Here is a 15,520-nt window from a genome sequence, read left to right on the forward strand (position 1 = left end):
AAGTAACTAACACAGGGCCTAGGCTAAATAAACAGTAGCAATATTATTATCCTCTTTCCCCCTATGTATATTGCAATTTTTAATGATAAACTGTGAGCTGGTCAGTAAAAGTAAAACCTTGAAATCTTAAGTGGAGAATATTTGTTACTGATATTTTATTTCATTTTCCTAACATGTCTATGGCTTTAATCTAAAATAGGTTGCAGTAAAATAGGAAAACAGCATAACATAGTTAAGTTTGTAGCTCCAGAGTGAGAGAGACCCAGGTTCAAATCCCATCTCTACTGCTTACTAGTTTGTGTGCTTGGACAAGTTAATTCATCTCTTAAGCTTGGTTTCTTCATCATAAGACAGGCCTGAAAATGATTATCCTATAAGGTCATTCTAATGGACCTTAAAAGGTAAGACACTGCATTTTAATCATTAAGCACATTTCCTAGTACACTTTAAGTGCACAATACATTCTAACATTTCCTTTAGCCCATTTCCTGATACATTTTAAGTACAAAAATAAATGTCTAACCATGATTATTAGTGATTTTTATCAACTTTCCTATACATTGATTTTCCATACCTAATATTCTTAAGGAAGGAGACTAAATTTTGTTACTTCATAACAGATAGATGTTTGTTTTGCATATACAGAAACTTTTTCTTTAATAACTTCTGGAGATATAATTTGGGATATTTTAAAATTTAAAACAAAGCTACGGTCATTGCAAAACCAAGACCACCCAGCTTTCTACCAATAGATGGCGATGTATGTCACATACACATTTAGACCCTGCCAACCTAAGGCTCATTAATCCGTGCAGTGTATGCAGGATGTGCGTTGTTCTTAAGTTGTGAGGAAGATTGTTAAGTCTATCGGGCTTGTTAAGTGCAAACATAATGAGAGTTGAAAGATTTAACAAACAAAGGAACTGGAATATGATGGAAACCAAAGCAGAAATAATGAAATCATGAAAAGTAAGCAAACAAGGAATGTGGCAAGTACATGAAAGATTAAATTATCTGACAGCAGAAATGATTATTTAGGATTGAGCAGGATGATCATGCAATAAGTTAATAATGTTGAACTTGGTCAATAGCCAGAAAGACACAAAGAAAAAAAAAATTTAAGGGAAAATGTTCTAGAACAGTCAGACGATGTTTCTTCATGAGCAGCGGATGCTCCAGAACTTAATACTAAAGCTTGGAAGTCATTCAAGAAGGTAAAATCCAAGCATACTGATAGTTGCTGATGAAATATTCCTGGCATGCCAGGAATGGTTCAATAGGCTCAAAGTCCTTTAATTCACTATCAGAATCAGTGAGTTGAGTAGCATGCAGGCCAAGGGATTCCTTGGAATATTTATGGACATTTTTAAGAAAAATTGTCATCTACTTATAAGATTTTTGGTTTAGACATTGTTTGAAACTGTATATTGGCAGAGGAAGGAGGTACCTGGCTTTACGATTCTAAAGAAACAGCTTCTTTAATGGGAATTCATCTAGGGATTCTAAAGTATTATGGGATAAATCACATGAACTTACAAACAGGCCTTTTGCAAATTAACATGTTCATAAACAGAGGACCTGCCCGTGTTTCACATTTCTCTACTCCCAGGCTATAATCATGGCAAGGCATTTAGAAGCCCTGACCTTAATCTGGGAATAACATGAAACCCATATAATATTGTTTAAAATGTATTCTCTTAGGAGGAGGTTGTTGTTTAAAAGGTACTAAGATGAAGAGCATAGCTATTTTTTTTTAACGGGTTGAATTAAATATATGATGGTATTTCTTACTTTCTACTATTTAAAGACAAGATTTTCAGAATCTCATAGCAGATATAAACAGACTTAGAATCATGGAGAAAATTCCATATTAGATAGTTGCCACAGAATAACAAGTAAATGGAAAGAAAATAATTCCTATCCTTTCTCAAATTTATATTCCAGTATACACGTATCTGACCAAGGAATTTGGATTCTGAGATAAGGTGAGCATTTAGGCAAAAAGAATATGCAACAATTCAATGGCAAAAGTGCTTAACTGCTATGTACAGGCTTTAACTATTGCTCTAATTAATGCACTGAACTGTTTATAAACAAAAGATGTTCACATGTCATATTTTCATGACAATTTAAACTGTCCTCAGTGACCTTGAGTTTCCATAAATCCTCACCATTTTCATTTGCTGATAGTTACCCAAAGGGGAAAAGACACTGCCTACTCCAGTCTGTCTAATAGAACAAAAAAATAGAACAAACTCTACCCTTCAAACTTCAGTTCTCAGGAGCAAACTTTTCTACAAATACTTCTAACAAAAAATTGATTGAAAAAACAGTGTCTTCACTAAGAATTAAGGGAAAGGGGAAAAGAGATTTTTGAACATTTTTTAATAAAATGAATCTAAGATTCTAAAAGTAGAAGTCAGATCTACTAGACACTTAAGGTAACAAGATAGTCTTTATGACTCATGTACTCACTCAGTATTCATGAGTACCCACTCATTGCAAAACATTATGCTAGGTAGGGTCAGAGGGGATTATGATGGTAGCAAGACAGAATTCTTGCTCTGCTTAATCATATCATCTAATATGTATGATCAGAATATAAAGAGGCTGAACCTATTAAGTAGTTAGCAAGGAATCAGAATTCCCAGGTTATACAGGAAAGGACTAAACTCAAACATCTTTCAGTAATAGGATTGGTCAAAAGGATGCATGAACCACATCAGACAGTTGGAAAATATGAATATATAATATTCTTTCTTCATCAGGAACGCCGAGACGACAAAATATTTGTAAATCGTTTATCTGATAAAGAATTAATATCCACACTGAACTTACCAGGGGAATCACTTCACAGACTATGTAGATGCCTGACCAATACACTATATATCTGAAGCTGAAGTAGAATAATATTGAATGTCAACTATAATTATATATATATATATATATACATATATATATATGTATGTATGTATGTATGTATGTATAGCCACGGGATATGGAGTACAGCATAGAAAAGATAGTCAATGGTATTGTAACAGCTATATACAATGTTGGAGGGGTAGTAGATTTGGGGAGGGGTGTTATCACTTTGTGAGGGGAGTAAATGTCTAATTATTATATTGCTTTGTACACCTGAAACTAGTAAAATAAAAAGAAATAAAAAAGAATATCCACAATATATAAAGGACTCCTGCAACACAAAAACAACAAAAACAAACCTATTCAAAAATGGGCAAAGGTCTTAAATAGATATTTCTTCAAAGAAGACTTACAACTTGTCAATAGGCTCATGAAAATATATTCAACTTCACTAACCATTAGGGAAATGCAAATTAAAATCACAATGAGATACCACTTCACTCCCAGTAGAATGGCTATTATAAAAAAAGAGAAAATAAATGTAAGCGAGAGTGTGGAAAATTGAAACCCTTGTGCATTGCTGGTGGGAATATAAAATAGTGCAGCCACTGTGGAAAATGGTATAGCAGTTCTTCAAAAAAATTAAACACAGAATTATCATATGATCTGGCAATTGCAATTGTGAGAATTATACGCAGAGATCAATTTGTATACCAATGTTTATAGCAGAATTATTCACAAGAGGCAAAAGGTGGAACCAACCCAAATGTCCATCAATGCATGAATGCATAAACAAAATGTGATATATACATATAATGGAATATTATAAGCCTTAAAAAGAAAGAATATCCTGATACATGCTACAACATTAATGAATCTTAAAAATATTATGCTGTGTGAAATAAACCAAACACAGAAGGACAAATATTGTACGATTCCACTTATATGAGGTACCTAGAATAGGCAATCACATTGAGAAAGTAAATGGTAACCGTTACCAGGGACTTGGAGAAGGGGAGAGAATGAGGAGGTATTTTTTAATGGGTACAAAGATTCAGAGTGGAATGATGAAAAAGTTCTAGAGTTGGATGGTGGTGATGGTTGCAGAACAATGTGAGTACACTTAATGCCCCTGAATTGTACACTTAAAAATGGTTAAAGTGGTAAATATGTTATGTATATTTTACCACAATAAAATGGTATTTAATTCAGAAGAATTTCCTTAAAGGTGTAAGGAGGGGTGAAGAGTCAGGAGGATACTAAAGTCATAGCAATAGCAGTGGGTCAAACTTAACAGGTTACAAGTGTGCTTCTCTGGAATGTATTTCGCCAGCCATACTCCTTGACATGTAGGCAGTAGCACTATTTCATGAGTAATAATTACACAATAGGCATAAAAATTAATCAAAATATTATTATACTCTCACCATGTTTTAGTTTCTAGAATTTAAATATGTAAAGATACTCTCAATTGTAACCTGTTGTCCTACTAGTCCTTTTTCGCTTAAATAGTAATAAGGACTTCGGAGCCATCATGGGAAGAGAATATAAAACAATTACATATAAATCACACAAAAAAGACAAAGAGATAAATTTTGTATGGAAATTTAGGAGTTCCCCAATCATTTATTTGTATTGTGCTATACCCATGTCCAGAATAGTATCCAGTTGGGGGGTAGGGGGGCGGAAGCACATTTCATCCCCTCCCAGTTTGCCCCATGCCGGGCACTGTAGAATTGACTTTCATACTGATCTCTGCAGACTTAATGAGCTTTTCCAAAGTAAGAAAAAGCCCTCCAAAAAGAAAAGGCCCTCATCTTCTACTACTTTTTTACCTTGCTCTCTCCACTTCAGCCACACTGACTTTCTTGATATTCCATAAACATATCAGATATGCCTAGGGCTGTTGCAATTGCTGCTCCTTGTGACTGGAATGATTTTCCTGTTGCTTAGCTGGCTCCCTCACTTCCTCAATTCCCTTTAGCTGTCTGCTCAAATACCGCCTCTAACAAGGCTTTTCTCACCACCCTTATTAAATAATGCCACCTCACCTCAATTCTCTCTGTCCTGCTCTACATTTCTTCAGAGCATATACGATGAGAACAGGTAGTGGTTTACTTGTAAATAAATATTTGTATTACTTGTAAGTAAATATTTGTTTACTTACTCATTATCTGTCTCAAAACTAGCATAAACCTCATATTTTGTCCATGTTTTGTATGTCCAGTGTCTACAGGAGTGCCTGAGGAGCTATTCAGTAAATACTGGCTGAAAGAAGTGAATGAAGGAAGAGGGAAGGAAAGAAGGAATTACTGTTAAATATCAGAAAACATGAATGCTGAGAACAGTGATGCAGAGAGGTCTAGGAGCTGACCTGGAGCAACTCAGCATGCCTTTACCACTATCCCTGGGATCTCTGCCAGGTTCTCCCTCTCCACAAGCCTCAATGGCACTGACACAGACTTGGATTCCAACTCCTGACCTATATATACATTTTGGAGGCCAACCAGATAGGGCTTAATGATTGATCACCAGCTGAAGACAAATGAGTTGGAAATTCTAGTTTTCATTCCCTCTCCTTCTCCCTCTCCCTCTCCCTCTCCTTCTCCCTCTCCCTCTCCCTCTCCCTCTCTCCTTCCCTCCGTGTCTCTCTCTCTCTCTCTCTCTCTCTCTCTCTCTCTCTCTCTCTCTCTCTCTCTCTCTCTCTCCCCCTATCTGACTGCAGTCCACCTCTTAAGCAAATCCTCCAACTCTCATTTTCAGGAAAGAATTGAGGCTTCAGCTTTTGTAAGGCATCAGCTCGAGTACATGTTAAAATATTTTGGCTCTTTTATGCAAAAAAGACTAAATATTGTCACTAGAATTGATGAACCCAAAATGTGGCAGAAAATTAGCAGGAGTGCTGTTCCTTTCCTGTGTAAGAAATAAGAAATATGACTGTCATATCAGGACCTAGAAATGATAAAAAGCTAGGCTTGAGGAGCATAAATTACTAAGTCCTTGTTAAGTTATTCCTCCTACATTCTTAGAAAGCAAGTCTTGGTGAAGAAGAGCTTTTTCAATAAAAGTTGAGCATATAGTTGTGCAATAAGTGATTCATTTATTCAGCAACTATGTATTAGGAATCACTGAATATAAGACACCCTGCAGGGATGTCTATATGAACAAGCTATGGTCTCTACTCTTAAAACCTTACAGTCTAGTGGACAAGCTGCCAAGCCAATCCACAAACATTTGAACAAATTGAGAAATATCATAGAATTCAGGGGTCCAAATTCTCTTGTTTCTTTATATCTATTATGTACTTTTACAGTATTAAAGTATGTAATAGATAAAATAAAGAAAATCATTTGCACTGGAAATTATCAGTATAATGTAAAATAAATTAATTTTCCCAAATATTTAAAAACCTTCAAGAGTAAACACCTTGAATCACTGATGTTAAAGAAACTCTTTAATTGACATAAATCATTGACCCTTTGCGACAATAAGTACTATGATGTAGGTTACATTTGAGCATACCAATGTGATGCTAAAAGTGTTTGTACTCTTCTAACTAAGAATGTCTATATCTTAATTTCTCAGAAATAGAACTTTAGATAGAACTTTAGTCTTCTTTTTTCCTCACCCTGCAAAAGGTCACTTGACTTTCTCTTTTTCTCCAACCACACCCAGGATCTCATATGTGCAACTTCATTCAGTCTGCTCTCCTCATCACTCATAGGTGAATGAACTTCACCAATATCACTTCATACAGGTATTATTTTAATGACATTACTCCTCTTCTTTCAACTCTTTTCTACCTCAGGAGAATCCCTTTTCCTGTATAATTTCTTCACAATAAAACAAATATTTGAATCGTGGCCAAATCAAGTCAGCAGTGCAATGACACCCCTTGACCAGGAAAGCAAAGTCACTCAACCTCTGAAATAACATCAATAACACTTTTTAAAATGTATGATACATTTTATAAAGTCATTATGTCTTCAAACGTCCACCTAAATCCAAAATCCAAATTTCAGTTTAACACAAATGCACTTCCCAAAAGTCATTATTCAAGATGAACACTTCAACAAGCTTCGATCTTTGTTTTTCTTATTCTCTAATATTATAATGAACTATGTAGACTATTTCAGTTCCATTATGGGTTAAAAAATTCCATTTTGTGGAATCGTTGGTAACATAACCATCAGGTATATCTGTGTGGGATATGTGTAAGTACATTCTTGGGATAAATAAGATTTTTCACTCCTTTAAAAAGAATGTGTATGTTCCTCGGGTTTAATAATCATTCTGAGTCTTTGGGAAGGTTAGGTAACTTCTGAGCCTTAGTGTTCTCACCTCAGATGGTAGTGGCGATTTAAAAGGAACTTTTGTAAATCCCTTAATGTGATGCTTGGCAAAAATGAGACCTTCATATTTGAGGCTGTTAAATTAGTGTTATTGTCAGTAATATTAGCAAGATGTAAACTGTGCTATCTATATGTTCCCTTATGTTCCCTATAATATATTCATTTTCTGTCTTCATGATATTGCCCTGGCCTACTCCTTGCAATACATAGCCTATTATTCTTTCTTACTGGGGAAGAATTGTGGATTGCAAAAGAAAACAATAAATAAAAACAATTCAATTACCCTTAATTTGATGAGTTGCTTTACAAGATTCTGATTTTTGTAAATGTATCACCAATGAAATAAAGCAAGTGAATGGACTTACTGGAAATACTTCCCTCAGGTTGAAACATCTTTTTTGCTGATTTAAAAATTCAGAGTTATGACTGAATGACTGAATGACTGAATGACTGAATCCTGATGACTGAATTACTAGAGTAAGTTTGATTTTATAGATAAGTGAGAAAATGTATCACGTGCTTTTTAAAAATTTCCTATAAAGTAGATATTAGTTGTGAGACCCACTAATAGAACATCTGGGAGGTCACCCCCACTGTACTGCTTTCCATTAATGAAGAATTCTAATAGAAAATAATTCAAAAACATAAAGAAAATGTAATTGGACGGTCAACAAATTCTTGATTTTTAAACATGTCTCCCATGTTTTTCTACTGATAAGTTTTTAGATACCTCATATAAACTATTTGCAATAGCTTATACCTAACAACTTTACCAATTGAATGTTACAGAGTTCAAAATGGAATGGTCCTACTTGCATATCAGAGCTGTATAATTGTCTTTAAAAACAGGGAAACTGCATTATTAGGATTCGTTGAAATAGGATTAAAAGTAAAAGTGAAAGCAACAAAAATAAACTTTAAATGTACCATTTGTATTAAAATATAATCAGAATATATTTTGATTATATTATACTGTTACCAAATGTCTATCTACCATAGTCGAATACCTACTTATCATGTGAGAGACACTAAAATGACCTTTTAGTATATATGTGTGTGTACATATATGTGTGTGCATATTTAACTTGATTTGTACAGAACCCTTAGAAGTAGACACTACCTATTTTACAGACAATGAAGTTATATTAGAGAAGTTAAAGTATTTAACGAAGACCACATTTTGAGCAAGATAAATATTTAGAAAAACCACTTTTTCACTACCCTAATATGAATATAGCTTTATTCCTCTGTGTTTTGAACACTTACAAGAATATTTACAAAGATTCTGAAGTATAGTAGGCACATAATGTGAATTTGCAAAAGAGCTTCTCTGCATAACCATTCTACAAAGGCTTTATTCCTGAAAGGCTGTCGGATAATCTCACAGGATTTTAAGAACCTTGTTCCCTGGTGACCCAAGGATGCCACTTTCCTTCTCCCTACCTGAATTACCTGGAGTCCAGTTTGTCCAGGAGAACAAGAATATATGTTACATTAAGGGGAGAAAAACCCTCACTTAAATTTTGTAGTATTTTATTTCATTAAAAGATCATCTATAAGGATTGGTCTCATAATATTTACCAAGATAGAATGTTAACTTTGTATCATCACCCAGAGAAAATGATGGCACAATTTACCAGTAGAGTATTCTATTGATCCTATTCAAAATTTACATAGTCAAGAAATTACCTTTACCCTAATCCCTAAAAGAAACACTGTACATTGGACTTGAAATTATCATTGATTGAGTTTAAATCAATTTATAAGGGGTTATCTCATCACAGAACATTCTGTCATTTTCCCGTTTTACTTTTCTGTATGAATTTGAATATCTACATTTACTTATTTTTTGAATTTTTCTAAATTATAGACATTCAAGAAGATGACATACTCTAAAATTATCTTATTATATTCTAACATACATAGTTTATGAGTCATTAGTACATTTCATAGACACTACATCTAATGAAATCACCTTATTTTTTTTAAAAATCAGATAATGTAAGAAGTCTAGTTTGGCATATAGCACAGAAAATTTCACTAAAATATCTACAGAGAGGTTTTTGTGCTTATATCTTATTGCATCTGTCTAATATATTAATTTTTATTTAGGGGCTCAATTTTCCAACTATATGTATTAACAGTTTGACCTAATAGTCAAGCAAAATTTGTATTACTGGCATATATATCAAGTGTTCAGAAGATGAAATGTAGAAGAGAAGCAGAAAGAGAAAAAAAAAAGGCATTCATTGCAGGGCAGAGATGGTAGTGGTAGGTTAATGACATTGAAAATGTACTTACTCCTTCTAAATTTCCAAGTGAATAATCACAGGTGCAATTAGAGTTGCATCTTATTTTGATAAATGATTCAGAAAGCTTTGTAAAATATCCAAGGAAACATTTTAAGGAACTTTATAATCAATAATAGCAGTCTCTCAAACACTTGACACAACAAAAGGAAATCATAAAATGAATAGCAATGAAATTACAATTACAGTAATGGGATATTTTACTAGTAATATATGGCATTTTGTCTCCCTGACATATTACGTAAAAATCCATAGGTATTCCATTTCTTATATACAAGAAGCAATAACAGCATGTTTTCACTTAAAATGCAGTTGCTATTTTAAAGAGAAAAGAAAAACTCTTTTCTCAGTGGAGGTAAAAAGATATCAAATAATTTAATTCTATGTATATATAATGTCAACTCAAATTTGTCTGTGGCAGATTGTTTATTGGCACTGTTCAAGGCATTCACTCCTCCCTTACATCTTCATCATGGTATGGCATTTTCCCTCACCACCCAGGTTTCCTTTCTCCCAACTTTATTCTACCGTTAGTTGCCAAGAGTTGAGGCTTTCCCTGTTGCCTAAAGCCATTTCTTCCCAGCTATACAGTGAGGGAAGGGTAAGTTAAACCTTCAATGAAGAAATTTCATTTTGCAGGATAGCAAGACACCCAAAATTTATCTCATATTCCACAAAGGTAGTGTACCCACATTCTGTAAATGCTCTCCCATAAATCCTCATATGAAAATCATTTTTATACAATCTTATAATATCCTTTATTATGACCTTGCCATCGTAAGTGGTAATCTAACTGCATAGTTCTGAAGAAGGAAGCTGTAATACTCCTGTGTAAGAATAAATTACCTAATTTATGACATGTAAAACAGAGGGCCATCTCCAATTAGTACACAGGTGCACCCCAACACATTACAATCATCACAATGTGCCACCTTACTAGCAAATTTAACAAAATCCCTGGTGACAATTCATGAAATAGTTTAGTCCTTCAAGAAGAAACATGATTGCCAAATTCTTTATAAAAAAAAAAAAAAATCAAAAAATCAAAGCTGGTCATCTTACTGAAAGCTAAATTTTCAACCAAATGTTAATTGCAAAACTACTTGCTTGGTTAATATCTTTAAGTACAGTCTCAAAAAAATAATGTGTATACTTATAGCTACACAAAGAGAGATAGAGAGAGAGAGAGAAAGAGAGAGAGAGAGAGAGAGAGAGAGAGAGAGAGAGAGAGAGAGAGAGAGAGTAAATAAGACATTATCATTAACTAGCCTGAATTTTGAAGCCCCTCTCCCAGCTCCTAATAATAGTGATGGATCTTCATGGATTGCCCACTGTGTCTCTGAGTCTTTCTTAGTGAACACTTTGGATTTGTGAGATAATTTGCCCCTTGAGCCTGGAGTAAACACCTGCTTGGATCACGTGAGCACTGGACCTATGGCCTCAGCCTCATCTGACCATACTTAAATCAGCTGAGCTCACTCAAGTACCCATATTCATTACAAAACAATATTTTAAGTGATTACTGAGTGAACCTTAATTCTTGGTAAAAGACAGATTTAAACCTCATAAGGTCATCACTGTACAGTAGGAGTCACTCATACTAAAGTCATATAACTCGGCTTAGGTACTACAATCTTTCTTTAAAATATATTTTAATCCAGTTGTGGCCATTGCCTACTTAAGAATACATTATAATCCACTTATCTTTGAAGACACTATTGCCTAATAACTGCTGAAATATGAGACTACATCTCAGGATATTTTATCTCCTCAAAATCACAGTAGAGGATTGTAAATGTACCAAATGCTCAACAAATAGAAACTAAATTGAATCATAAAATGCATAAATTTACTACATTGATGTGTTCTATTGTGAATTAAGTAGTATCTTTGTACTTTATAATGTACATAAATATCTAAGAATATTACTGCCCCCTCCAAAAAAAAAACAACAAACAGTACCAAGCACTGTTCTGGAAGCTAAGTCAACAATAAAGATTTTCTCCCTGTTCCTTTGGAGCATTCAATATATATTAAAAAAAATCCACAACATACCTGCGTGCAATTTAGTAAGCACTATGAATGAAAAAAAAAAAACCATCAAGATAAAGACTAAGAGATGACAACTGACTGTTGACAAGGTGATCAAGAATGATCTCTCTGAGGAAGAGGCCTTTGAGCTGAGATTTCAAGTTTGAGAAGGAGCTAGACTTTCAAAGAGTGAAAGAAATAGCCCAGGCACTGGGAATGGCTTTTGAAAAGGCCTCAGGGAGTGAAATTACTCAACGTGTTCCAGGTACTGAAAGGCCAGTGTGGCTGGTGCATATAAATGAGGAGGAGATGGGTTCAGTGAAGTTGTAGAGAAGGGCCAGGTCAGAGTGAGGTGTGTGTTAATAGAAAGAATTTGCTGTTGATTGGTGTCTGTGTTTCTGCATTTAACTTTTTTTTGTATGCAGTAATGAATCCATTAATGTTTTTAAGAAGAGGCATGATTGTTTATTATGAAAAGTGACCTGGAGAGGAGCAAACTATAAAATTAGAGTGACTAATATGAATGCTGTAGCAGGAATCCAGGTAAATTATGATAATGGCCTGAACTAATTTGGTGGCAGTACAGATACAGAAAACAGGGTGAAACTGTACATCTGAGAAGCATAATTGAATGGAGGTGCATTTAGGCCGTAAGACTGATAGATATAACTAGGGAGTAGTTAGGGATAAATGCCATCATGAGGAACAGAGAGTAATGAACACATGGCGGATGGGGGAGCCATTTATTCAAATAAAGGAGACTGGGGGAAAGGAGCTGAGAAGTTTTAAAGAAAATCCTAAGTTACCACCGTTATGACATTTACAGTGACCCATTCACATTATTCACATTAATAAACATTAAGCTCCTTTACAAGGTTAGAAAAATACTATATAAATCCTTTCAGCACTTTATACTTTTTCACATATCCAATAGATAAGATAAATATGAGTTTTCATTATTCATGCAAAATATAAGACTCTATTTTTTCTTCATTGCACAGAGAAAGTGCGTTAGTCATATTAAATAAGGTGAATAGGTTCCCTCTGATTCCACCTCTGAATTTCTTACATTTTCTTTGCGGCCAAAACTCATCTCAGCCACAGGTAGCAAAAACACAAGCACTAGCACAGGAGGACTCCCATGTTTATCTCTGGGTCCTAGGAGCCACAGAAGGCACCAGGATGCTCTTGGCACAGAGCCAGACCTGACTCATCTTTCTGTTGTAGAAACACCAGGTACCATGTGAGCCCTGACCTACACCATAGAAATCATGGCACATTGTATGCCCAGTCTCTGTAAAAATATGTAACTGTGTCCCATGACTGCAGAATGGTTCACTTCCAAAAGGGAACCTCCAAACGATGTGTATTTGAAACGTCCACAAAATACAAAAACTTACCATAAGTAAAACTATAATCAGTTGTCTAAATGGAGGGCATATCCTCCATTATACCAAATGTCATATTTTGTCTACCACTTTGTTGTGGATACGCAGTATCCTAACAATCATGGTAATTCTATTATAGTTTAATTAAAAAAAAACAACGGAAAGAATATTATTTTTTAAATAATGGAAAAGGAATTTGAAGGCTTTTCAATAAAATGGACTATTTAATAATTGGATTTAGTTTGCAGATTATATGTACATAAGTTTTACTTACGTTAAAGCAAAAATCATGAAAATATATTTTAAATTGCCAAAAGAAAGAAAGAGAAAAACATCTTTTTTCCTGCCCACAGGAGAGGAGAAATAGAAAAGAACATCGATTGTGTTTCTGAAAAGAACTGAACCTCCCATTGATACTCAGCAACTGAAAACATTCTTTTAAAACCTCATGTTGATTTGTTCTTCATCTTATTGAAGTGAGCTTTTTAAAATCTCCCTCTATGCTTCTCTCACATAAAAATTGCTCTGAACTTCCGAGGAGATATAAATAACCAAGAAAACTGCAACTGTATTAAAAAAAAAAAAACCGTTACAAACACGCGTTAAATGTTTGCTATAATCATAGTTGGCATTACATTTTCCAGTTTCGTAATCTTGCTTTCATCCTTTAATCATCTTTAACACAAGTAACAAAAGTACCTACTTTTTTTTTCTAAAAGTAAATGACCGTTTCAGTTGAAATTGATCAAAAGTTAAAATGATTCCGAATTTTATCTGAATTTCACCATAAAATGCTTATTCGTTTGAAAAGCATAAAACTGCGTTGAGAAACGGGGCTAGGCAGTCCTGTGATTTGTGTCTGTGTGCGGCGAAGGGGTGCGGCGCTTCTGCGCTACCCCCACAGGTATTACAAGCTGCTGGTTCCGCACGCTCCCCTTTGTGAATGGGAAATATAACACAGCCTTTTTGCTCGCAACGAATACGACCTGCCCGCCGAACCGAAACCCATCCAACGACTCCGCCAGCATGGACAGAAAGAAATAACAGACGGTAGGGAAACCATCCGGTTCAGGGGCTTTCCCTGTCCACATTTTCAGAACCTGACCGCAAACCCACACGGTGACACCCCGCAAAGGACCGGCCTTACAATGGAAACAGTTCTGTCTCCAGCCAGCTCCTCTCGCCCCAACTGCTTTGACACCGCCCCCTCGCCCAGCTCCCCTCGGGTCTCCCACTTTCCAGGTGGCGTAACACCGGGTGGCAAAAGCCGAGAGACGCTAATAACAGAGGTGGGTGTGGCGGTTGAGGCGAGCGCTAGCGAGACACTCGCGGCTTCCCTGTCCGCCACACCAGAGGAGCAAGATAACAGGCACTTACTGGTGACCGTGCTCGCCAGTCATGCCCACCCAGTGCATCCGCAGAATCTGGCCCCAGGGAAGGGGGGGGGGGCTTCGGGGACCCCACCTCGCTCCCGGCTTCTCTTCCCCGGCGTCGTCTCTGCTGCTGTTTCTCCCTCTTTCTTTAGGCTCTTGTTGCTCACGGAGCCCCCGCCGCTACCAGCCGCTGGCACCCAAACTAGCACCGCCCGGGCTAGCCTGGGGGAAGCACTGGAAACTAGACATCGGCCGCGGGAGCGCAGGCGAGGGCCCACGCGCAGACAGCGCCCTCCCTGCAGGGTGCGCCCAGGCCGTCCGCAGCCCCGCCCCTCCCCGGGCTGCGGCGCCGCCGCCTCTCGGTCCCCGCCTCCCGCCCCGCCCTGGCCCCACTCTCCCGCGCAGGGGGCGAGTGGCCCGCACCCTACGTGGGGCGCGGTGGTGGCGTCAGGGCGGCCTCTCCACTGTGTGCTAAGTAGAAGGCAGAGGAGAGGGCGCGATCTCTCAACTAAGGCTACAACTACGGGTGGGGCGTGCGCGCGTGCGTGTGCGTGTGTGTGTGTGTGTGTGTGTGTGTCCAGCAGCTAGAAGAACCCTTCCCGTATCTCATCCCTCGCCCCCATAGCCCCTTCCTCTCTTCCTCCTCACCAGAATCTGCTAACATTTCCGAGAAGTCACCTTGCGTGGCTTGCTGGAGAGCCGGAGCAGAACTCCGGGCAGGGGAGGTGGGGAGCAATAGGCAAAGGCCCGGCCAATGCCTCCTGGGCCCTGGGCTCTGAGGATTCGAGACTGGGAATCGGTTCCTTCCCTGGGGCTTTGCCAAGGCCTCTGTCTCGGCTGCGAGTTTTCTTCTCTGTTTTATAATAGATCGATCGGCTTGCGGAGTCTTCCAGGAAGGCAAAGGATACATTTTCTTTCTACGGTGGAGTGAGGAGTCAGAGGTGGTCATCGGTGGAGAGGGAGATGTGGGGTAGAGACAGCTTTCTCAGACCAGGGACCCGCTCGTGGGGATACAGCATCTCTCATAACGGTTCTGAGTTTCAGAGCTCGGTAGGAGCTACTGTAAAAAGAAATCTTTATAAATCTGTGTGTGTGTGTGTGTGTGAGTGTTTTCAACAGCAACCTGCTGGGAAAAAGAGGAATGGAAGCGGGATTGAATTATCTTTCTCAAAGGGAAACAGGAAATTTCCACCAAGGGGGATAAT

General features: G+C 37.1%; 1 protein-coding gene across 1 annotated transcript in view; it reads right to left on the reverse strand.

The window, feature by feature from the left end:
- The window catches only part of SCN9A (sodium voltage-gated channel alpha subunit 9), a 126,653-nt gene extending 112,016 nt beyond the window's left edge, over positions 1-14,637 (reverse strand). Inside the window, exon 1 of the mRNA XM_081051446.1 lies at positions 14,407-14,637. The gene's annotated coding sequence lies outside the window, so the exon portion shown is untranslated. The remainder of the gene's footprint in view (positions 1-14,406) is intronic.
- Positions 14,638-15,520: the final 883 nt, after the last annotated feature.

Source organism: Rhinolophus hipposideros, assembly GCF_964194185.1.
Source record: "Rhinolophus hipposideros genome assembly, chromosome: 6".
Taxonomy (NCBI): Eukaryota; Metazoa; Chordata; class Mammalia; order Chiroptera; family Rhinolophidae; genus Rhinolophus; species Rhinolophus hipposideros.